Consider the following 24742-nt stretch of genomic DNA (forward strand, 5'->3'; position numbering starts at 1 on the left):
ACATCCTCTTTATATTTTAAAAAATAAATATAAATAACATTGGGTTTTGACCTTTCTTTGAGTTATTTTAGATAAGGACCAAAATTATAGTAAAGCAAAATCCTGTTTCCAAAGTGACTTGTCAAAAATGTGCAAAATTTTGTTTTATGAGGGAGGAATGAACACCTATTTAATTTTGTCATGAAACCATTTTCCTATTTTTCTTCCACCCTCCATGATTATTACCTCTTGACTACAGGAGGCCAGATCTAACTCGGTGCCACACATGTGTTCTCAGTGAAGTACAGTTCCTCCAATATACCAACCACAAATATGAAACTGAAGTACTGACACAACTGGAAGAATCTGGACAATAATGATAAACATATTTGGGTTTTCCTGTGGGGAAAGTCAGGAATTGAAACAAAAAAGAAAATTATTGTACAACCCTGAGCCATCACTATTCCACTACAAGTTTCAGTTTTACCAGTTGTAGAATGAGGAGCAATTAGGGATTAGATTGTAAAACTCTTTTGGCAGTTGTTGAAGAGCAGTCACTCTCAAATAGAAATTAGACTATGTCCCTTTCTGCATAACTCTACAGGATGTCTTCCTGCTTGCACTCAGTCCCTGGCATTCCTCATGTGTGGTTGGAAGCTAGGCGGACTATAACTTTAAATAGAACCATAGACCCATAATGATTTGTATCCTCAGACTTTTCTTCTAAATCTATTAAATTCTGATCTTCATCAGAAAGAATATTTTGGTGTTGCAAGCTCACCAATTTTGCTCTCCTTCTTCCTCCTCCTCCCACCTCCTTTCCTTCTGTCTCCCTTTTTCTCTCTCTCATCCCCGTTTCTCACTATGACGCCTCTTTCTGAGTGTCAGGTTCTGCTCTAGGTGTTATACAATATATATTGATTACAATTAATTTTGGATTCATGAAGACAAATGGCAAAGTGCTATGGCTTGCTTTGATGGTTAGAGCATAAGGTGAAATAATTCATAATGTTTAACACCCTTTAGTAGTTTGGAGACCATTAGACTGTAAGGTACTTTAAAGTCTGTATTTTATTCATTTTTTTGGTTCCTGGTGCCTGACCCATGAGAAGTGTGCTAGACAAATATTTGCTGCTGAATGAATATCAGGAAAAGGCACCTGTTCCCATAACTTCAGCCGAGGGGAATTTAAACTAAGATAACGTGTCGGTTCTCCAAAATATTCAGTCTAAACTGGTGGTGGTGCCGGTGGCGGTGGTGGTTGGGTGCCTATGAGTCAGTTTCAACTCATAGTGACCCTATGTACAACAGAAACACTGCCTGGTCCTGTGCCATCCTCGTAATTGTTGTTATGCTTGACCCCATTGTTGCAGCCTCTGTGTCAATCCATCCCATTGAGGGTATTTCTCTTTTTTGCTGACCCTCTACTTTACTAAGCATGATGCCCTTCTCCAGGGATTGGTCCCTCACGATAACACGCACAAAGTATGTGAGATGTAGTCTAGCCATCCTCTCTTCTAAGGAGTGTTCTGGCTGTACTTCTTCCAAGACAGGTTTGTTTGTTCTTCTGGCAGTCGATGGTATATTCAATATTCTTCGCCAACATCATAATTCAAAGGCATCAATTCTTATTCAGTCTTCCTTATTCATTGTCCAGCTTTCGCATGCATATGAGGCAATTGAAAATATCACAGCTTGGGTTAGGCACGACTTAGTCCTAGACAGAAGTGACATCTTTGCTTTTGGACACTTTAAAGAGGTCTTTTGCAGCAGATTTGCTCAATGCAATGCGTCGTTTGATTTCTTGACTGTTGTTTCTAAGGGAGTTGATTGTGGATCAACAATGGCTTTTGAATGATCTTCAGCAAAATTTTACTTTTGTGTGACATTAATGATATTGTTCGATACCTTCTGCATTCTGTTGGATCACCTTTCTTTGGAATGGGCATAAATATGGATCTCTTCCAGTAGAATTGGCCAGGGGGCTGTCTTCCAAATTTCTTGACATAGATGAGTGAGCACTTCTGGTGTTGCATCTGTTTGTTGAAATACCTCAATTGGTATCCCATGAATTCCTGAAGGCTTGTTTTTCATCAATGCCTCCAGTGTAACTTGGACTTTTTCTCTCAGTACCAGTGGTTCTTGATCATGTGCTACCTCCTGAAATATCTGAACATAGACCATTTCTTTTTGGTACACATGACTCTGTGTATTCCATTTTTTTTTGACGCTTCCTGCGTCATTCAATATTTTGTCCATAGACTTCTTAGATATTGCAGCTCAAGGCTTGAATTTTTTCTTCAGTTCTTTCAGCTTGAGAAATGCTGAGAGTGTTCTTCCCTTTTGGTTTTCTAATACTTTATAATACTTTACTTTGTTTTCTCAAGCCGCACTTTGAAATCTTCAGTTCTTTTACTTTCTCATTTCTTCCTTTCACTTTAGCTAATCTACATTCAAAAGCAACTTTCAGAGTTTCTTATTCTTTTTTTTATTGTACTTTAGATGAAGGTTTACAGAATAGTTCCTCATTTAACAGTTAGTACACGTATTGTTTTATGATATTGGTTAACAACCTCATGACATGTCAACCCTCTCCCTTCTAGAACTTGGGTTCCCTGTTACCAGCTTTCCTGTCCCCAGGCTATTGTGTCCCATTTGTCTCATTTTGTTTTATGGGGATGTCTAATCTTTGGCTAAGGATGAACCTTGGGTGTGACTTCATTGCTGAGCGAAAAGGGTGTCCGGGGACCAAACTCTCGGGGTTTCTCCAGTCTTCAGAGTGTCTTCTGACATCCATTTTGGTCTTTTCTTTCTGTCTTGTCTTTTTAATGGCTTCTTGCTGTCTTCATGTATGATGTCCTTGATGTCATTTCACAACTCCTCTGGTCTGCAGTCATTTGTGTTCAATGTGTCAAATCTATTCTTGAGATGTCTCTAAATTCAGGTGGGATATACTCAAGTTCATACTTTGGCTCTCGTGGACTTATTCTAATTTTCTTCAGCTTCAACTTGAACTTGCATATGAGCAATTGATGGTCTGCTCCACAGTTGGCCCCTGGCCTTGTTCTGATTGATGACATTGAGTTTCTCCATCATCTATTTCCACAGATTAGTCGATTTGATTCCTGTGCATTCCATCTGACAAGGTCCACGTGCATAGTTGCCATTTATGTTGTTGAAAAAAGATGTTTGCAATGAAGAAGTTGTTGGTCTTCCAAAATTCTATCATGCTATCTCTGGCATCATTTCTATCACCAAGGCCATATTTTCCAACTAGTTTTCCTTCTTCTTTGTTCCCAACTTTTGCATTCCAATTACCAGTAATTATTAATGCATTTTGATTGCATGTTTGATCAATTTCAAACCCCAGAAGTTGGTAAAAATTCTCAATTTCTTCATCTTTGGCCTTAGTGGTTGGTGTGTAAATTTGAATAATAGTCGTATTAACTGGTCTTCCTTGTAGGCCTATTGATATTATCCTATCACTGACAGTGTTGAACTTCGGGATAGATCTTGACTGTCCGACTGTGGTAGCTTGGATGTTGTTTGATGCTAGAAGCTATGCCACCGGTGTTTTAAATACCAGCAGGGTCACCCATGGTGGACAGGTTTCAGCTAAGCTTCCATACTACAATAGAGTAGGAAGAAGGACCTGGCAGTCTACTTCTGAAAAAATTAGCCAGTGAAAAGCTTATGAATAGCAGTGCAACATTATCTGGTATAGTGCCGGAAGGTGAGACCCTCAGGTTGGAAGCCACTCAAAATACGATTGAGGAAGAGCTGCCTCCTCAAAATAGAGTTGACTTTAATGACCTGGATGGAGGCAAGCTTTTGGTACCTTCATTTGCTGATGTGACTCGACTCCAAATGAGAAGAGCGAGCTGCAAACATCCAATAGTTATAAGAACATGGAATTTACAAAGTACGAATCTAGGAAAATTGGAAATCATCAAAAATGAAATGGAGCGCATAAATATCAATATCCTAGGCATTAGTGAACTGAAATGGACTGGTATGGGTCATTTTGAATCAGACAATCATATGGTCTACTATGCCAGGAATGACAAAATGAATAGGAATGGCGTTGCATTCATCATCAAAAAGAACATCTTAAGATTCCTGCCTTAGCGGAATGAAATAGTTATTTTATTTTCTCTTTACCAAAGAAACTGACACTGGCCAACTTTAAATCTTGAATCCTGACCTTATCACTTATTACTTAGCTGTGTGACCATGATCCAGCTACTTAATGTCTCTGGGTTTCTGTTTTCTTATTTGTCAAATGAGGGTATTAATAGTAATAATAATAATTAAGAATAGTAGTAATAATAATAATAATCCCAACTTCATAGGATTATTATAAGGATTAAAAGATTAACAGAATTACCTATGTGTCAGAGACTGTAAGATCTCAGCATATAGTTATTCTATAATTATTGCTGATGTTGCTATCAATTACTTTAAGAGAATAAATTAGTAAGAATGATAATATGTTTATAAATGCAACCAGTAGCTTTATAAGTGCCAACCAGAAGCAATAATTACACGTATTTTTGTTATTAACCAAAAATCTGACTAGAAGCCAAGTTTTTCTTCTAGAAAAATAATAAATTAGTTCTTATGTAAGCAAAGATTTTTAAATACCTGTAACTTATTTTCATGCCTGAAACAGTGTATACCAAAAAAAAAAAAAAAAAAAAAACCAAACCCATTGCTGTCGAGTTGATTCCAACTCATAGCGACCCTATAGGACAGAGTAGAACTGCCCCATAGGGTTTCCAAGAGCGCCTGGTGGATTTGAACTGCCGACCTTTTGGTTAGCAGCTATAGCTCTTAACCACTGTGTATAGTTATATTTATCTACTTGCTAACTTACAGGAAACAGGGGCCATTTTTTTCTCTGTATTTTAAGTTCATTTTGAAAAAAAAGATTTAAACACCTCTTTAGTTGGCTTTTGTTTAAAATATATGGTTTGTGGGCAGGAACTTCACACTTCATTTTTGTTTTAAAATTTTTGAAGGGGAATGATGTTTATAAACTATGGAAGGACAAATACAGGAAAAAGTGTTTTAAACATGGGACTATGTTTAAGTAATGTCACTGATCTTTAAGGAGTGTGAGTTACACTTTAATGCTGTGGAAGTTCTTTATAATATTTTCCAGGAGGCCAGGTTTTTGAACTCTATGTACAGGAAACCATTACATGGGGGAAAATGTTGCTTTATGGGTCTCTGGCTGGGTTTATACATAAGTGCTATGTGTGAGAAAACATTGTAATTGGGGGAAGGAAGAGACATGATAACAAAGCAATCTTGTATTATGTACCAAAGTGTCAAATTCCGAAGAGCATTAATAAGTATTCTTCAAGTTCATTCTTATTCAATTGCTTTTGTTCGCATTTCTGGAATTGATTTTACTTGCATTTTAAATACATCTCTCATCTAGAGGTAAAAATCAAAATTAAAACACAAAGCCTTTCAACCAAACGCTTTTTAAGATATCACAGTTCTAATTAGGTTAGAGGGCACATGACCAGCTCCTAAATGACGAACATACAACAGAGGTCATTGAGTAGCGGGGGACATCCAGGATTTGAGGAGCAGGCAGCATGGGAGTAAGGAAAGAGCTTTGAAGTTAGATAGAGTTCAGACAGTTGTTGGACATTAGTCAACTGAGTTATTTTTATTTTACCTTTAGTTTTCTCACCTATAAAATGGGATACTAATTCTTACCTCATAGGTTTTTGAGAAGATTTTTTGATCTAATACATACAAAGTGTGTAGAATAATTTCTAGTATTAATAGTCCTTCCTCCACATTTCCCATTGAATCTTTAACATACATTTGAGACAATCTCTCTGCCTTTACACCCTAGAACTGTGGGAAGACTAGATGAAATTCCAACACTATGTTCATGGACCCCAGTTATTGTGCAATGACCAGGAAATTCCAGCATCTGCCTTAGCAGTGTAGAGCCTGTTAGTTTTCCCTTGGAAGAAGTGAAGGCTTTCCATCATTGTAGGCCCAATAATTTTCATTTTTAACAAGTTCCCAGATGTTGCTGGTGGTCCAGGGACCATGCACTGAAAAACCACTGTTCTGGGCCAGGGGTTGGCAAACCGCAGCCTGTGGGCCAAATTTGGCCCATTGCCTGTTTTTGCAAAGAAAGAATTATTCGGGCACAGCTGTACCCACTTGTTTACATATTGTCTGTAGCTGCTTTGGAGCTACAACAGCAGAGTTGAGTAATTGTGACAGTGACTGTATAGCCCACAAAGCCTAAAGTACTTGCTATCTGGAACATTACAGAAAAGTTAGCCAGCCTGCTCTAGACTAACCTGTACTGTTCTTCCAATGATTTCTGGGCCTCTGACAATTCATTCAAAATTTCCTTTCTGTCAGGAATCCCAGATATTCTCTCAGATATTAACAAAAAATGACCACTGTAAGCCTGAAGACTTAATTAATGGAATCCAGAGAGATATAATGACGTTCCCTCATACCATAGAGGTCAAGAGGTCTCTTGAGTTTGAGCCCCAGCTCTCTACCACTTACTGACAGTGTGGCCTTGGATAAGTTACTTAACTTTTCACATGTTAAATAGAGATAATAATAGTACTTATCACATAGGGTTATTGTGAGGATTAAAAGAGTTAATACTTTTTAAAGCACTTAGAAAAAAAAGTCCCTGACATATAGAAAAACCTCAATTAGTATTAGCTACGACCCTTATTATTACTAAAGAAAACAGAACCTTAAGGGTGTTTCGTTCTCAGAATTATTTTCCCTTCCCAGGTTGTTCAAGATTTTTAGTTAGCACATGAGATCATTAAATGTATTCATTGTGTATTTATAGCAATGTAGACATTTACTCTATTTAAAATATTTGATCACAAATTTTATCTCTTATGATTATCAAAAGCAAAGAGACAGAATTGCATTTTTATGGGGGTGATTCATTAGAATTCATGACAAAATTAATAGGATCTTACTCAAATTCTTTCTTTTCCAGCAGTCCTTTTTGGGGCCTTAACGGCTTTTCTAAAGTGGGAAGGAGATCAAAGTTTCTTTAAAGCAGAAAATCCAGCGTATCATACTGAGGAATCTCTGTGGTCAAGCTTAAATTTCTATCCTGAGTTGTTTGTTCTGACTCTGAGGAGCTCCAGAAAAGTCTTGGGAAATGATAGGTTCTCTATGTTCTGCCACAGTGCTGTTCTGCTTGTAGAACTTCGCCTTCTAATAATATTTGAACTTCAGGCATCGAGCACACAAATAATGAAATATAGCAGGCTCACTTGGTGACACGAACACAGTATGATCATCTCTGTGCTCTCTCCCATCTTGTCCAGACTCCCGCAAACTCTCTCACTCAACATTCTATCTCCACTCTTTCACCTCCTAAAAATGAAATAATCTTAAGAGACAGCAGATCTAGACTCAAATCCTAGTTTTCCCTCTTAAAAGTCGTGAACCTGAGCTTCCATTTCTTCTTTTTTAAAATGAGATACAACTGAACCACAACAGAGAAAAAAAGAAATAAAAAATTAGTTAAAAATAAAAAGGGATAATAGTATAATATAGGTATTGTGAACATTATATGAGAGCGTGTGAAACTTCTCAAAGAACTCCTGATGCATGGTAAAGGCTCCACAGATGGTAGTGCTTTGTCTTCCATCCCCACCACACCCGCCATTTTTTGAATTAGTAATGAGACCTTGTAATGTAATCTGTATTTAGTCTTTTAAGAATGGTTTTCTAAATAATAAGAATCTGAGTCCTTTAGTGTTGTAATCCTCACTCAGAGGGAACAGTCACCAGTGAAAGAATTAAAAGCAGTTGGGGGCAGGCACAGCCTTTCCTGATAAGGGCAGTTCAGCCTTTCCTAGGGAGAGCTGGAGAGTGGCAGATGGCCAGAAGAATTACTTAGGCCAGGATAAATTAATTGCTGCTTGGGGAGTGTGGCACACTGTTGGAGAAGCCTTGTGGTGTTAATGAGCTAATTAACACTTAGGTTAAAAATAGCAGCTAAATCAAGTTCAAACCAAAGAGATTAAAAGAAGTGACAATGGCCTGGGGCAGTTGTAGGTGGCCATAAGGAGGACAGAGAATTATTTAAAGAAACTGACCTGCTAAATTAGTAAGCGTATATAAAAGATTTTAAAAAATAAATGCCCTCTAACCATGGTATTAGGAATCCCTGGGTGGAGCAAACAATTAAGCGCTCAGCTGCTAACCAAAAAGTTGGCAGTTCCAATCTACCCAGAGGAGCCGCTGAAGAAAAGGCCTAATGATGTATTTCTGAAAGGTCACAGCCATTGAAAACCCTATGGAGTGCAGTTCTTTCTGAAACACGTGGGTCTGCCATGTTAGAATAGTCTCAGCAACAACTAGGTTCTGGTTAACCATGGTATTACATAGCTAATATATCAATAATCATATAAAATGTATTTTGATTAAAAAATGTGAGTAGATGGAGAGCTTATTCCTATATCTGTATAGTACTTTTTACTCTAGAAGTAAGTCAAACTGTCATACCAATATTTCTCCATTTCTGTATTTCGCAGTGACAGCCTTGGAATTGCTGGTGACACCTCCATAGGCTTGTCCATCATTGCCCTGGATCCAAAGCTCCAGAACAAAACCATGATCTACATCTTTCTGAGTCAAAACCAAACTCTCAATCTTAAACTTTGAGAGTAAACTGCCTTAGTTATTTAGTGCTGCCATAATAGAAATACCACAGGTGGATGGTTTTAACAAAGCGAAATTTATTCTCTCACAGTTTAGGAGGTAAGAAGTCCAAATTCAGGGTGCCTGCTCCAGGGTAGGGCTTTCTTTCTTTCTCTGTCTGCTCTGGGGGAAGGCCGTTGTTATCAGTCTTCCTCTGGTGTACAAGCTTCTCAACTCTGGGACCCCAGTTCTGCTCCCAGCACTTCTTGATTGGTGGTATGAGGTCCTCATCTCTCTGCTAGCTTCTCTCTCCTTTTATCTCTCATAAAATAAAAGCTGATGCAGGCCACACCCCTGTGAAACTCTCCTTACATCGATTGGATCAGGGCTGTAACCTGGGTAAGGGTGTTGCATCCCACCCTAATCCTCTTTAACATTAATTAATCTTGCCTGATTAACCACAGGCAGAGATTAGGATTTACAACACATAGGAAAATTACATCAAATCACAAAATGGTGAACAACCACGCAATACTGGGAATCAGGGCCTAACCAAGCTGATACATTTTTTGTTTTTGGTTTAAGCTTTTTTTTTTTTTCCTTTAATTTTTTAATTGTATTTTAGATGAAGGTTTACAGAACAGATGGTTTCTCATTAAACAGTACACATATTATTTTATGACATTGGTTAACAACCCACAACATGTCAACACTCTCCCTTCTTGACCTTGGGTTCCCTATTACCAGCTTTCCTGTCCCCTCCTGTCTGCTAGTCCTTGTCCCTGGGCTGTTGTGCCCCATTAGTCTCATTTTGTTTTATGGGCCTGTCTAATCTTTGGCTGAAGGGTGAACCTTGGGAATGACTTCATTACTGAGCTAAAAGGGTGTTGACACATACTTCTGAGGGACACAATTCAATCCATCACATAAACTTTTACAGTTCAATTTTTCTTCCACTTCTCTGTTCTCAATCAGATAAAGCTTTTTACCATCCCGTAGCAGTGGCCCCCTATTTCTCAGTTCCTTGTTACACAAATTACCTAATTCTCACTGGTTTCATCTGTCCATCTCAAATATCACCACCCCCTGCCCCAACACACCCAAACACAGCAAGGATTACCCTGAATTTCAGTCTTCTTGTTCATTGGGGTGGATAATTTCAAGGTGACCCCAGAAGTACAAAAACAAGTGTTAACACGACAGTCTGGTCTGTTACATCTGACTAGTGCCTACTGCATACTTCATAAACACTTGTGGATTAAAAAAATAAATTAAAATGATGATTAAAATACAAAGTAGCTTCTAAACAAAAGTTTTAAAAACTGAGGGCAGAAATACTTTAAATATTAATTTTGTGGCAGGTTTTTCATGTGGTTTTATAAATAATGTCTATCAAAATTCAACCAGAACTTTTTAAAAGGCACTGTAGAGATTGATTAAGGGCACACAAACCAAAACATTTTGCCATCGAGTCAATTCTGACTCATAGTGACCCTACAAGGCAGAGTAGAACTGCCCTCTAGGGTTTCCAAGGCTGTAAATCTTTACAGAAGCAGACTGCCACATCTTTCTCCCTCAGAGTTGCTGGTGGGTTCAAACCCCAACATTTCAGTGAGTAGCCAAGTGCTTTAACTACTGCACCACCAGGGCTCCTTAATTAAGGATAAAAGGTTTAAATATGCTTTGTCCACTAGAGAGCATGATATGTATATGAATTCATCTGGTATGGGATTTTAATTTCCATCCTTGCTGTAATTAATCAAGAATTTAAACTTCATTTAAAAGAAAAATAAGAAGAATTCAAACTTCAGAAGACAAAGAAATTTGACTAGGTTGGTTTGACCAAGGTTGGTCTAACCAAGATGTTTTTTAAACCAATTCTTTCTAATTTATTCCAGAATCTTTCTTCCTAAAAAGGGTTTATGTTCAATTGGCCGTGAACAATAATCAATGGGGCTAGCCGTAAATGAGTTATTTATTGTTTAGATGTTGTAGAAACAACTTGGGAACATTTATAAAACATGAACAACAACAACAAAAGAAAGTTCAGAATTTGTCTAACATCTTCAGGAATTAGATCTTCACAGAACAGCTGCTGCAAGTGTTGTGACACCAACAGGCTAAAGGAAGAAAGCACTGAGAAGTCAGCCCTGAAGAGAACCGAGGAAGAAGTACCTCTCCTTCCACCCCCAATGCCTTGCTGAATAATTAGTAAAAGTCATCTCTCCATCTTTCAGAGTAAATCATGGCTGTTCAATTTCTCAAAAGAACTGGGTCAGTGGCGGAGAAGAACTTATCAAAATGGTCAGACGATTACACAATGATCTTAGGACAATGTGTAAAAAGCATCCTGATGATTACAGTGATGTCTTTGTTTTATGCCAGAGCATCTTAATTTTATTTGGCCTCCTTGATGCTGGTGTTGGAAATTATAAACAGCTGTTTTACATCAATGCTTATTTGGTACATTCCACACAGTCCATCAGTTGTGAAGTGCAATCAATTAATTCCCCAATTTCTCAACAACCACAAGAGCCAGATAAGATATGTGTTCTTAAAAAAAAAACAGTTTCAACTCTGTAGCCAGTGGTATTTTACACTAGCCATGTAGCGTCCTCTCCCCCACTAATATATGTTTTTCCATTGCCTTCAGCACCCATGACTAATAATACCATGTACCTAATTTCAGGCTATGGATTTGTCCTCATCTCAACTTTATTAGTTCACCCAAATCCTATTTTCCTGAGTGAACATCACATATGGCATCTTTTATAATTAGCACATTGGTCATACAGATTTATACTTTTTAGTGGATGGTAGGATTTTTTGTCCAGCAGCCCAGGTCCACTCCCTTCTTTATCATCCACTCTGGAACTCTTACTAATTCAATGTTTGTTTCTATTGCTAAAAAAGATGAGCAATATTTGCTATCGTGAATATATGTGAGAAGATATCTTGAGGGGAAAAATTGACTAGATAAATCTATATCAGTACTCTCATAATGCAATATAATTAAAACCTTATGAGAAATTATATTGATTCTTTTAAAAAAATCTATTGTAACATCTAGGTCAATTGGCACAACAAAGTTTTTTAAGAAAATGTTCTGCATCCCACTTTGGTGAGTGGCAACTGGGGTCTTAAAAGCTAGCGAGTGGCCATCTAAGATGCATCACTTAGTCCCAACCCACCTGGAGTAAAGGAGAATGAAGAACACCATGGACACAGTGAAAGCATTAACCCAAGGGACAGAAAGGGCCACATAAACCAGAGACTTCATCAGCCTGAGACCAGAAGAACTAGATGGTGCCTGGCTACCACCAGTGACCTACCAGACAGGGAACATAGCAGAGAGTCCCTGATGGAGCGGAGAAAAGTGGGGTGCAGAACTCAAATTCTAGTAAAAAGACCAGGCTTAATGGTTTAATTGAGACTGGAGGGACCCTGGAAGACGTGGCCCCCAGGCTCTCTGTTAGCCCAGAACTAAAACCATTCCTGAGGCCAGCTCTTCAGACAAACATTAGACACGACTATGGGACATAAAATGATACTCATGAAGAGTGTGCTTCTTACCTCAAGTAGATACATGAGATTAAATGAGCAGCTCTCATCTGGAGGCGAGACGAGAAGGCAGAGAGGGTCAGGAGCTGGTTGAATGGACATGGGAAATCCGGGGTGGAAAGGAAGAGTGTGCTGTCACAGTATAGGGAGAGCAAGTAGGATCACAAAACAATGGATATATAAATTTTTGTATGAGAGGCTAACTTGAATGGTAACTTTCACTTAAAGCACAATAAAAAAAAAGCTATTGCAGTTAATGATACACATTTTAGGTCAGAAAATATCTAATAAATATTTCTTTATCAAATAAATTACAGTGAGCCAACTTCTCTTTAATACAAGGTCAGTTCATGGGAGTCCCTAGGTGGTGCAAACAGATATGTACTCAACTGCTAACTGAAAAGTTAGTGGTTCAATTCCACCCAGAGGCTCCTTGGAAGAAAGGCCTGGAGATCTATTTCTGCAAAACCAGCCATTGAAAACCCTATGAGGTCAGCAAGAGTCAGAATCAGCTCAATGGCATCTGGTTTAAACTCAAAAAAAATTAAATATTAACAAAATATTTTAGGTAATAATTCTTCCAAATACTGGTCAATTTGACATGACAGAGATAATTTAATCCTGTAACATAAACTAATGGAAGTCCGTATAAGTTTATGATTTACGAACTTCACAATAGAGAAGGAATAAAGGTGAGACTGACAAAAATTGGCATAAATTGAGACACATGGGAAAATAACTGAGCTGTGTTAGGAAGCAAGCTTCCAACATTGAAGAAATTACCTGCAGTACATATGCCAAATAAGCTGAAGTTTAGCTCCTTGTGTAGGACATGTAGCAATGCTGACAATGGTGCTGAGGAGCCTATTCGAGTGACCAAACTAAGGCAAATGACCCAAGTTTCATGGGAGAATAATATTTATCAGCTATTACTAGTGATACTTGTGGACATGTCTTTCTTCCATCGCTTAGTTACTAGAAAAATGAGACTATTCTAAACCGATTCCTCTGCAATAATGTAGTGCATGGTGTTTTCCCAAACCCACACCACCTGTGTTCTTGGAGCTAATGCTGCCTCTGATCTCGGTTATCTAAGAAGTCTTCTTCTGAATTTAAAACTTCAGTTCCCACTAACTGAGCTCTGATTTTGGCCCCTAAATGTCTCTATCTCCTAATCAAGCTCATGGCAACTGTCTCCATTAGAGCCTGTTTCTCACAGACTGGATTTCTATCTTGAGACCAGTCCTTATCTGATCACAGTGCATAGAAGAGCTTGATCCCCTCCCTGTACTTAAATGAAAAGAAATGTACTGTTTTAATTGCTCAATCCGAACATGATTTACATGCTCCTCTGATTGCTGATGAGTAAAGGAAGGCTAGTGAACTCAGCTATAGGCTGCACTTCAGGCGGCAAGCCCGGTCTAAGATAGATTTCTGCCATTGCAACATTGATTTGAGTGAAGAGAAAGCATGGGAGTAGGGGTTAACAAATCATCAAAAGAATTGAAGACTCTGGGGGAAAAAAGTAAATCTCTCCCTCCCTTTTTTCTAAGATGTCTTTCAAGAATCATTTTGGACTAGAAATCAAGACTGTTTCCCTGGTTACGAAGCCCCTATCTTATTAAGACAAAAGAAGTAGTAGACTTTCCATGTTAGAAGATTATACTGATAAATGCCAAACTTTGATGTAGTGTGTGTGATAGGCAATTTAAAATAGACCTTCAAGTCTTCAATGCTATAAGTGATTATACTTTTTATTCCTGAACTTCAGCACTGACTTTTGAAAATGAATTTTTACTGATATCTACAGTCTCCTTGTCTGGATTTTTGTCAGATTATTGTCCCACCTCTTTGTATGAAAACCATAATATTGGGTTGGATTTGGACCTTATCTTTTCCCATCTCAACCCGTCAGATACTAATCTGACCCATCAAACCAAAAGAATCTATCTGCTTTTACCTGGAAATACTGACTGCCCTCCTCTGACTCATTTGGCCTTCACTGGCTCTCAGTCTAGGCATTTGGTCCTAGTCTGGGATTTCCTATTGTTGCCTGGCCCATTACCATGTGTTATGGAAATGTGCCAAGCTCTGCAATACCTCAGGCCTCAATTGCCAAGAATCCTGCTTTGGAACCAAGTGGGCCGTGCTGATTCTTCTACTAAGAAATGGATACTTCTGTGGCTTCTGTCTCTGAGGGGGAAAAAATACCACTTTCTAGTTAAAGCTAAAATATCAGTGAAATAAAAAGGTTGGACTAGATAATTACTAAAATAACTTCAGGATCTAAATTCTGGGCTTCACATTTTGTAGATGAATAAATTGAGACTCTGAAAGGGTGACTCTTCAACAAAAAGAGGAAAAATAAAGTTGCCTATTGATAAAGGTAGAGACAACCCCACTGGTGTGCTGGTAAGTGCTTAACAACTGGATGTTTAGGGGGTAAAAAAAAGCCCTAATTATCAGCATTTGCCATTTTTCTGTGGTATAAATACTCACTCCCATGATAGCTAATCTCTAACTATCAAAGGGAATCAACCAGCTTGCAAAATCCCTTAAAATTTAACAATTGGCTTCTGGGAGATGGTATCAGTCAGCTCTAGCACACCTCTCTACAAAATTTTGGTTTTATAGTGACAATAGATAATACTTGGCAACATTGCTCTGAATTTCTCTGATCTTTACAGGTTATTGTTGTTGCTGTGTGCTATTGATTCCAACTCATTGTTATTGTTGTTAGGTGTGGTCAAGTTGCTTCCGACTCATAGCAACTCTTCTTATAACAGAAAGAAACACTGCCCAGTTCTGCGCCATCCTCACAATCACTGTTATGCTTGAGCCCATTGTTGCAGCCACTGTGTCAATACATCTTGTTGAAGGTCTTCCTCTTTTTCAGTGACCCTTTACTTTACCAAATATGATGTCCTTCTCCAGGGACTGACCCCTACTGATCACATGTCCAGAATATGTGAGACCAAGTCTTGCCATCCTCGCTTCTAATGGGCATTCTGTCTGTACTTATTCCAAGATAGATTTGTTAGTTCTTCTGGCAGTCCGTGGTATATTCAATATTCTTTGCCAACACCATAATTCAAAAGTATCATCATGGATTAAATTGGGTCCCCCCAAAATATCTGTCAACTCGGTTGGGTCGAGTTGTATTGTATGATTGTCTACCATTTTATCATCTGATGTGATTTCCCTATGTGTTGTAAATGCTATCACTATGATATAATAAAATGGATTAACAGCAGTTATACTGATGAGGTCTACAAGATTAGGTAGTGTCTTAAGCCAATCTCTTTTGAGATATAAAAGAGAGAAGCGAGCAGAGAGACATGGGGACCTCATGCCACCAAGAAAGCAGTTCCGAGAGCAGAGTGTGTCCTTTGGACCCGAGGTGCCTGCGCAGAGAACCTCCTAGACCACGGGAAGATTGATGACATGGACCTTTCTCCAGAGCTGACAAAGAAAGTGTACCCTTGGAGCTGACGCCCTGAATTTGGACTTGTAGTCTACTGGACTGTGAGAGAATAAACCTCTCTTTGTTAAAGCCATCCACTTGTGGTATTTTCTGTTATAGCAGCACTAGATGACTAAGATAGGCATCAATTCTTCTTGAGCCTTCCTTATTCGTTCTCAAGCTTTCATATGCATAATGACCCCATATGACAGAGTAGAACTGCCCCATAGGGTTTCCTAAGCTTTAATCTTTATGGCAGCAGATAGCCAGGTCTTTTCTCCCAGGAATCACTGGTGGGTTACAACTGCTGACCTTTTGGTTAGCAGCTGAGTGCTTAACCACTGTGTCACCAGGGCTCACTTAACTCCAACCTGTGGGCATAGCACCATCCCAGATTCTGGGACAAATTCTGTCCCTAGACTTGGGAAGCATAAGGCAACCTAAGCCAGAGATATTGACTCAGCACTGAGTTCTTCAGATTTCCTCACTTCTCTGTTCCTTGTGTTGTTCTTTAGTTCTACTGTGAGAATATCCAGTCGCCTCAGAGACTGGCTTGCTGCCAAAAAACTCACTCATGTTAAAACTTGGATTTCCATATATGGTAATTAAAATCCATCCCAAGGCACACTTTTTAGTTTATTTTACTCCACTTTAATATCTCATCCAGTTGTGCAGGTGAGAACTGAAACACCAAGAAAGGCAGCTGCAGTTGAGTTAGGGAAAGTAGAGGTGGTGGTGGTCTGAGAAATGCTCATGATGAGTAAGCTTCTAGATCTATAGCCACTATAGAAATGGGTTGTTTCTGGAGACATTGAGCTTCTTCATCTTCTTTCACTTCTGAGTTACAAAAGACCAAAAATTAGTAAAATCCTTTGATGTTGAGTCAAAGGAACATCAGATAGAGTTGTGTACCTCCCTCTTGAACAAAAAACATTTCACTAAGATATCATCAAAGATATGTTGAATCCAACATGTAGCCTACGAAAATCTTCATGAATAACTATGATTTTGAAACCAGAATTTAAAATTACTGACTCTGGCACAAAAATGAATGGTCATTGTCTTAGTCATCTAGTGCTGCTATAAGAGAAATACCACAAGTGGATAGGTTTAACAAAAAGAAGTTTATTCTCTCACAGTCCAGTAGGCTACAAGTCCAAATTCCAGACATCAGATCCAGGAGAAGGCTTTCTCTCTCTGTCTGCTCTGGAGGAAAGTCCTTATGATGTATCAGTCTTCCCTTGGTCTGTGAGCATCTCAGCGCAGGAATCTCAGGTCCAAAGGACATGCCTTGCTCTCAGCACTGCTTTCTTGGTGGTATGAGGTCCCCATGTGTCTCTGCTCACTTCTTTCCTTTATATCACAAAAGAGATTGGCTTAAGACACTATCTAATCTTGTAGACCTCATCAGTATAACTGCCGCTAATCCATCTTATTACTTCATAGGGATACAGTTTATAACACATAAGTATATCACATAAGATTACAAAATGAGACACAGTCATACAATACTGGGAATCATGACCCAGCCAAGTTGACAGATACTTTTGGAGGACACAATTCAATCAATGACAGTCATACACAGTCCTGATCACTGAACAGCTTGTTAACAATTCTAAGAGGACAAATCAGTCCAAAAATAGAGACATAGGTAAATTGCAATGCACCCACTAAATGAACTGTTATGCAAATCTTTAAAATTATAAAGACTATGTAGCTACATGAAAAATGTTTATGATTTGTTAGGTGAAAACATACAAAATTGTGTATTATTCTGAGTATAAAAATATTTTAAAAAGTGCACAGGAAAAAAGCCCTAGAAGGAGAAATTCCCAAATAACCACTGTGGTTACATTCTTAAAAAAACCAACCCACTGACACTGAGTTGATTCCGACTCATAGCAACACTATAGGACAGAGTAGAACTACCCCATATGATTTCCAAGGCTATAATCTTTACAAAAAGAATTGGGCAACATTCAACCATTTTAGGAGATAGCATATGACCAAGAACCAATGGTACTGAAGGAAGAAGTCCAGGAATTGATGGACTACCTACTGAGATGTTTCAACAAATGGATGCAGTACTGGAAGTGCTCACTCATCTATGCCAAGAAATTTGGAGGACAGCTACCTGGCCAACCGACTGGAGGAGATCCATATTTGTGCCCATTCCAAAGAAAGGTGAGCCAACAGAATGCAGAAATTATCGAACAATATCATTAACATCACACACAAGTAAAATTTTGCTAAAGATAACTCAAAAATAGTTGCAGCAGTACATCAGTAAGGAACTGCCAGAAATTCAAGCCAGATTCAGAAGAGGACGTGCAACAGTGGATGTCATCGCTGATATCAGATGGATCTTGGCTGAAAGCAGAGAATACCAGAAAGGAGCTTAACTGTGTTTTATTGATTATGCAAACACATTTGACTGTGTGGATCATAACAAATTATGGATAACATTGTGAAGGACGGGGAATTCCAGAATACTTCATTGTGCTCATGAGGAAACTGTACATAAACCAAGAGACAGTTGTTCAAACAGAACAAGGGAATAATGTGTGGTTTAAAATCAGGATAGGTGTGCATCAGGGTTGTATCCCTTCACCATATTTATTCAATCTGCATGCTGAACAAATAATCTGAGAAGCTGGACTACATGTAGAAGAATGCAGCATCAGTATTGGGGGAAGACTCACTAACAACCTGCGATATGTGGATTACACAACTTTGCTTGCTGAAAGTGAAGAGGACTTGAAGCACTTACTGATGAAGATCAAAGACCACAGCCTTCAGTATGGATTACATCTCAATACAAAGAAAATGAAACTCCTTACAAATGGACCAATAAACAACATCATGATAAATGGAGAAAATATTGAAGTTGTTGGGGAGTTCATTTTACTCAGATCCACAATCAATGCCCATGGTAGTGGCAGTCAAGCTATCAAATGATGGGGGAGGCGGGGCCAATATGCCGGAGTAGTCAGATGCTTCCTGTGGTCCCTTTTACAACAAAGATGCAAAAAAAACAAGTGAATTGGTTATATGTGAAAATCTAGGAGCTGTGAACATCAAAGGCAAAGTTGAGGAATCAGACTGAGTGGCAGGGGGAGGGAGAGATACTTCAGAAGCAGTGAGGAGTTGCCAGACCTGACCTGGCAGGAACCGGCACCCTGCAGGCTGGATTGGCTGGCATGCACGGTCGGTGAGGCAAGCAGTGACACGTTTTCTGCATCAGGAGAGACTGAGAGATGGACAGTCTACTCAAGCCTCCAGAACTAGTGAGAAGCAGCGCTCAATCAGCAAAAAATAAGTATATGCATCTAACCTACCATGCAAATCAAAAAACACCCCCTTTGTACCATGGTCTCCGGGAACATCTAGCTCAATTGGCGTAACACAGTTTATAAAGACAATGTTCTACATCCTACCTTGGTGAGTAGCATCTGGGGTATTAAAAGCCTGTGAGCGGCCATCTAAGATACTCCACTGGTCTCACCCCTTCGGGAGCAAGGGAGAATGAAGAGAACAGGATACGAGGAAAAGATTAGTCCAAAGGACAAATGGGTCATAGCTTCCACGGCCTCCACCAGACTGAGTCCAGCACAGCTAGATGGTGCCCAGCAACCACCACTGACTGCTCTGACATATATCACAACAGAGGGTCCTGGACAGAGCTTGAGAAGGATGCAGAACAAAATTCTAAAACACAAAAAAAGTGCAGATTTACTGGCCTGACAGAGACTGGAGAAACCCCAAGAGTATGGCTACTGGATATCCTTTAGCTCAGTGGTGAAGTTACTCCCAAGGTTCACCATTTAGCCAGGGATTGAACAGCCCCATAAAACAAAATGGGACTGATGAGGCACAGCAGTCCAGGGACAAGAACTAGAAGGCAGGAGGGGACAAGAAAGCTGGTGATAGGGAACCCAAGGTTGAGAAGGGACAGTGGTGACAAGTCATCGGGTTGTTGACCATTGTCATAGGGCAATGTGTGTACTAACTGTTTAATGAGAAGCTATTTGTTCTGTAAACCTTCATCTAAAGTACAAAAAAAAAAAAAGAATTATCTATGTGAGATCAAATTGACAACAGCAACACAAAACGTTTGATGGGAAGCCTAGGGGACAGTGAGTTGAAGGTAATGGTGATGGAATAATTTGGAAAAGGACAGTGAGAATAGCAGCACAACTGGAAGAATGTAATTGATGTCACATGTACATGTAGAAATTTTTGAAATGGTGTATCTTTGGCTATGTATATTTTCACCAAAAAAAAAAAAAGAAGATGTGTCTTCCAAGGTCGAGAAGGGAGAGTGTTGACATGTCATGGGGTCGTTAACCAATGTCCTAAAACAATATGTGTACTGACTGTTTAATGAGAAACTATTTGTTCTGTAAACCTTCACCTAAAGTACAGTAAAATAAAATAATAAACACCCCCTTTGAGAAGACTCTCGCTCTCATTTACCTGCCCCCTCCCAGCTCTGCATGGGGACCCAGGATGGCTTCAGTGATTGCCACACCCCCTGGGATGGAAGTAGGACCACTCACGAGCCCTGAGCCATTCTCCTGGCTTTGGAGAGGGAACAAATTAACAAACTGGAAAAAATAATCTTCCAGCTCCCCTAAGCCAGGAACTCAGGGCAGGCACAACTGCTTTGTCTAGGCACAGGCGTAAGCGGTCCATGGACTTTGAATGCCTTCCACCACTGTTTAGACCTGTGTGGGCCTATTTAAACAGAGTAGGCCATCATTAGCACAGTAGTACAGGGTATGTACCTGAAGCCTGTTTTCAACCGTATCAGCTATAAGGTGGAGTGGTAGATTTGTGACATTTGATATCACTCTGCCCATTAAGCAGGGTCCTCACCTATACATATCAGGGGCCTGAGGACTGGTGGCTTCACCCACAACAGGGGTCCAAGAGTAAGTGGTGCCTCCCAGTCCTTACAGCCAACAGCACTGAGTGCCCATAGTCCAGCTGCAAAACTCACCTACGTGCTCTAGGAAACAGGGACACGCTTTCCTCCCAGACACTCAGGGGCAGCCATCAGCCTGCTGCCTTGCTCAGTGCATGATCTTCTACTGTAGCCAGATACTTGTGCTTACTCCAATCACCCTGCCCATCTAGGACTGTAGGTGAGAGCCTACACCACACACTTTGTGACTGACTACCTGGACACCTTAGCTGACTCCATACAAGAAAAGAAACGTATTCCGGGGCTCACATAATCATACAACTTGAACCACCTGGTGACAGGACACGAGCACTTCAGTGGTGTCAATAATTAAACTAGCTCACACAATCAGCCTATTTGGACGTATCAAAACAAAACAAAACAAGAAACTAGGACACAGTAAGCAAACATAAAATAAATAAAAATAACAACTTATTTATGGCTCAGAGACAGCAGTCAATATTAAATCACACAAAGATGCAGACCGTGATGGCTTCAGCAAGTGTCCAAAACAAAGAATCAAGAAACCTCCAGAGGAAGAGAACTTCTTGGAATTTCCAGAGGTAGAATTCAAAATATTAACATACAGAGCTCTTCAGAAGATCAGGCAAAATGCAAAACAAGCCAAAGAACACACCAAAAAAACTAAAATCAAACCTGTTGCCGTTGAGTCGATTCTGACTCATAGTGACTCTGAAAGACAAAGTAGAACTGCCCCATAGGGTTTCCAAGGAGTACCTGGTGGATTCAAACTGCTGAACTTTTGGTTAGCAGCCATAGCTCTTAACCACTACACCACCAGGGTTTCCAAGGAACACACAGACAAAGTAAAACTTAAGAAGGTTATACAAGAGCAAAGTGACAAATTTAACAGGCTGCAAGAATCCATAGAGAGACAGCAAACAGAAATTCAGAAGATTAACAATACAATTTCAGAGTTAGACAACTCAGTAGAAAGTCATACGAGCAGAATCGAGGCAATGGAAGTCAGAATTAGTGAGACTGAAGATAAAGCACCTGACACCAACTTATTTGAGGAAAAATCAGATAAAAGAATTTTAAAAAATGAAGAAACCATAAGAATTAAGCAGGACTCTACCAAGAGGAATAACCTATCAGTGACTGGAGTACCAGAACCGGGCCGGTGGGGGGAGGAAATAATAGAAAATACAGAGAGAATGATTGAAGATCTATTGGCAGAAAATTTTCCTAATATTGTGAAAGATGAGAGGATATCACTCCAAGAAGCTCATTGAACCCCACACAAGGTAGATCCAAAAAGAAAGTCACCACGACATATTATACTCAAACTTGCCAAAATGAAAGATAAAGAGATAATTTTAAGACCAGCTAGGGATAAGCGAAACGTCACCTACAAAGGAAAGTCTATAAGACTAAGCTCTGACTACTCAGCAGAAACCATGTAGGCAAGAAGGCAATGGGATGATATATATAAAGCCTGGAAGGAGAAAAACTGCCAGCCCAGAATTACATATCCAGCAAAATGGTCTCTCAAATATGATGGTGAAATTAGAGTATTTCCAGATAATCAAAAGTTTAGGGAATTTGTAAAAACCAAACCAAAATTACAAGAAATATTAAAAGGAGTCCTCAGATTAGAAAATCAATAACATCAGATAACAACCCAAGACTACAACACAGGACAGAACATTCAGATATCAACCCAGATAGGGAAGTCACAAATAAATCAAAACTAAAACCCTGAAAATAGGGAAACAGAGAGTCGATATGTAAAAGATGACATTAAAACAAAAGAAGAGGGACTAAATAATGTAGACATAGATCTTTGATATGGAGAGGAAGTCAAGGTGATATAAAGAAATAGAAGATTGGTTTAAACTTAGAAAAACAGAGGTAAATACTAAAGGAAACTCACAGTCTCACACATCAAAATAAAAAAGAAGAAAAACATAAAGACTCAGCAAATATAAAATCAACAACAATGAAAAGAAAATACATAAAGAAAAATGACTCAGCACAGAAATTTAAGCGGAACAAAGAAACTGTCAACAACACAAAAAAAGACATCAAAATGACAGCACTAAACTCATACCTATCAATAATTACGCTGAATGTAAATGGACTAAATGCACCAATAAAGAGACAGAGAGTGGCAGAATGAATAAAAAAAGAAGATCCGTCTGTATACTGCCTACAAGTGACATGCTTAGACTTAAAGACACAAACTAAAACTCAAGGATGAAAAAAAATGCGTCAAGCAAACAACTCTCAAAAAAGTGGCAATATTAATCTCTGACAAAACCGACTTTAATGCAAAATCCACCACAAAGGATAAAGAAGGACACTACATCATGATTAAAGGGTCAATACACCAGGAGGACATAACCATAATAAATATTTATGCACCCAATGACAGGGATCGAAAATACATAAAAAAAACTCTAACAGCATTGAAAAGAGAAATAGCTAGCTCCACAATAATAGTAGCAGACTTCAACACACAACTTTTGGTGAAGGACAACACTTCCAGAAAGAAGCTCAGCAAAGACATGGAAGATCTAAATGTCACAATCAACCAACTTGATCTCATAGACATATATAGAACACTCCATCTAACAGCAGCCAAATGTACTTTCTTTTCTGACACACATGGAATATTTTCCAGAATGGACCACATATTGGGCTATAAAGCAAGCCTTAACAGAATCCAAAGCATCAAAATATTACAAAGAATCTTTTCTGACCATAAGCCATAAAAGTAGAAATCAACAACAGAAAAAGCAAGGAAAAAAAATCAAACACATGGAAACTGAACAACACTTTGCTCAAAAACTACTGGGTTATAGAAGAAATTAAGGATGGAATTAAGAAATTCATAGAATCAAATGAGAATAAAAGCACATCCTACCAGAACCTTTGGGACACAGCAAAAGCAGTGCTCAGAGGTCAGTTTATAGCAATAAATGCACATATCCAAAAAGAAGAAATGGCCAAATCAAAACATTAACCTCACAATTCGAGCAAATAGAAGAGAGCAGTAAAGAAGCCCTCAGGCACCAGAATAAGGTGAATAATAAAAATTAGAGCAGAATTAAATGAAATAGAGATGAGAAAAACAACTGAAAGAGTTAACAAGACCAAAAGCTAGTTCTTTGAAAAGATCAACAAAATCGGTAAAACACTGGCCAAACTGACAAAAGAAAAACAGAAGAGGAAGCAAACAACTCGAATAAGAAATGAGATGGGTGATATCACAACAGACTTAACTGAAATTAAAAGAATCGTAACAGAATACTATGAAGAATTGTACACTAACAAATTTGAAAACCTAGAAGAAATGCACAAATTTCTAGAAACACACTACCTACCTAAACTAACACAAACAGAGGTAGAACAACTAAATAAACCTATAACGAAAGAAGAAATTGAAAAGGTAATTAAAAAATTTCCAACAACAAAAAAGCCTGGCCCTAACAGCTTCAGTTGAGAATTCTTTGAAACTTTCAGAGAAGAGTTAACATCACTACTAATAAAGGTATTTCAGTGCATAGAAAAGGATGGAATACTCCCAAACTCATTCTATGAAGCCAACGTAACCCTGATACTAATAACATGTAAAGACACTGTCATGGATTGAATTGGTGTCCACCAAAAATATCTGTCAGCTTCGCCAGGTCATGATTCCCAGTGTTGTATAATTGTGTACCATTTTGTAATCTGATGAGATTTCCTTATGTGTTGTATATTCAATCACTATGATCTAATAAGATGGATTAGTGGCAGTTATACTGATGAAGTATACAAGATTGGTGTCATGGATTGAATTATTTCCCCAAAAAAATGTGTGTATAAGTTTGGCTGGGCCATGATTCCTGCTATTGTGTGATTTTCCTATATGTTGTAAATCCTGCCTCTATGATGTTAATGAGGGAGAATGGCTGGCAGTTGTGTTAATGAGGCAGGACTCAATCTATAAGATGGGATTGTGTCCTGAGGCAATCTCTTGAGATATAAAAGAGAGAAGTGAGCAGAGAGACAAGGGGACCTCATACCACCAAGAAAGCAGTGCCAGGAGCAGAGCACGTCCTTTGGACCTGGGGTCCCTGTGCAGAGAAGCTCCT

This window comes from Trichechus manatus, unplaced genomic scaffold, assembly GCF_000243295.1.
Source record: "Trichechus manatus latirostris isolate Lorelei unplaced genomic scaffold, TriManLat1.0 scaffold00003, whole genome shotgun sequence".
NCBI lineage: Eukaryota > Metazoa > Chordata > Mammalia > Sirenia > Trichechidae > Trichechus > Trichechus manatus.